Source organism: Triticum dicoccoides, unplaced genomic scaffold (genome assembly GCF_002162155.2).
Source record: "Triticum dicoccoides isolate Atlit2015 ecotype Zavitan unplaced genomic scaffold, WEW_v2.0 scaffold135, whole genome shotgun sequence".
NCBI lineage: Eukaryota > Viridiplantae > Streptophyta > Magnoliopsida > Poales > Poaceae > Triticum > Triticum dicoccoides.
Genome location: NW_021195446.1, coordinates 1 through 1,605, shown reverse-complemented (window position 1 = coordinate 1,605; position 1,605 = coordinate 1). Strand labels below are relative to the sequence as shown.

Here is a 1,605-nt window from a genome sequence, read left to right as displayed (position 1 = left end):
TAGATTGTACACGTCTCCTCTCAGAAACCCACACTTATCATACGAGCCATACCTGCTAATGAAGTTCTCAACGATGATATGCTTTCTGATCCCAGCTCCTTCCATCGCCAAGATCTCAGCTATTTGGTGATCTCCCATCACTCGATGTGACCGCAGAAATACCACCTCATCTGGTCTAGCCAACAAATGGTTGTGATCATCCATAAAAGCTGCCACGAACCAAACTCCACGTCCTTTGTCCAACTTCACGACTAAATGTGCGCCACACTCGCAACGAGTCTCTGGTCTTAGCCTGCGTGTACGGCCCTCCGGGTTTAAAAATTTACTGAGACGTTTTCCTGCCCTCGAGCAAACGTATCTCCTATACCGAACAGTGGTTGAAAGTCCTTTTCCTCGTTTCACCTTATCTTTTCTGATACTGAATCCACGGTCTTTGGCGTAGTTATTATAGAACATGTGAGCCTCCCATTGTGATGCAAATGTCATACACATAACCTTCAACTGTGTCTCCAGCGCACGTTGCTGGATTTCAGCTTCCTCAATGTCCATATTAGCTCCATCCTCATGCTCATATCCATCTTCACCACTCCAATCATCAAAGTTAGCCTAAATTATTCCACATAAGCAAGTGTAAGTTGTCATAACCATTTTTTTATTATTCAATGACATCTTAAATTTTGGACCGAACCTGGTTTATGTTATCCCCGAAAGATTCAACACCATGATTTTCCTCGTTCTGAACGTCAATATCCTCCTGCACATAAAAAAATCATATGCACGTGTAAGTACCATATGGTTCTTCATCCGACGAAAAGAATGTACATGACACTTACGTTTTCACTACAAGCACCCTCCTCCTTCTTTTCAAAATCCTCTTCAGGTAAATTATCGTACGACGACCAGGATTCATTGTCGCTGCCATCATCATCATCTTTACTATCATTACCATTCGTACGATCAACACTATCGCTACCATCCCAACTCGTGTCCAAAAACAGATCCGTAAATCCAGTTTCTTTATCCATTAAATGATCTCTCAACCAACACTGCAATATTATAATAAAAAATTGATCTATCAATTTTAAATCAAATTAAATGTACTACGATCATACAGATGAGAAATTCTTATCTAACAAGTGATTGCACATAATTATTTACAGATTCAATCTTTTGACGAACTAGACGGCTTACATGGCATGCACGTGCACTTCGGCTGGCCTGCGTGGCTGCGGACGGCGAGGACGTTCCCGGAGAGGTTGATCACCGAGTTGCGGGCGGCGACGGTGTCCACGTAGGCCACGTCACCGTGACGACCTGCACGGAGGCGACATCACGTACGGCGGGCGACTCCAAGATCTGTCCGCGCCGGCCAGATCCCGGGTAAAGACGGGGAGAAGGCGGCGATCAGCCGAACGGGAAGACGTTGGAATTGGCAGCGTGATCACGTCTAGATCGGCGGGGAAAGGCGGCTATCGGCGGGTAAGGGCGGCGATCGGCGGGTAAGGGCGGCGATCGGCGGGGCGGGGCGACGTTGCAATGGGCCGCGTGATCAGCGCAGGTCATGTTTTTTTTTTTGCGCGAAGGGGAGAGGGTAGTTGCGAGCGG

General features: G+C 46.9%; 1 long non-coding RNA gene across 1 annotated transcript; it reads right to left on the bottom strand.

The window, feature by feature from the left end:
• Window positions 1-711: 711 nt before the first annotated feature.
• On the bottom strand, window positions 712-1,220 carry LOC119343629. Its single transcript, XR_005166190.1, has 3 exons — window positions 1,192-1,220; window positions 834-1,046; window positions 712-754 (listed from the first exon to the last, which is right to left on the bottom strand). It is a non-coding gene; the product is annotated as an uncharacterized LOC119343629 (long non-coding RNA).
• Between the last annotated feature and the right edge of the window lie 385 nt (window positions 1,221-1,605).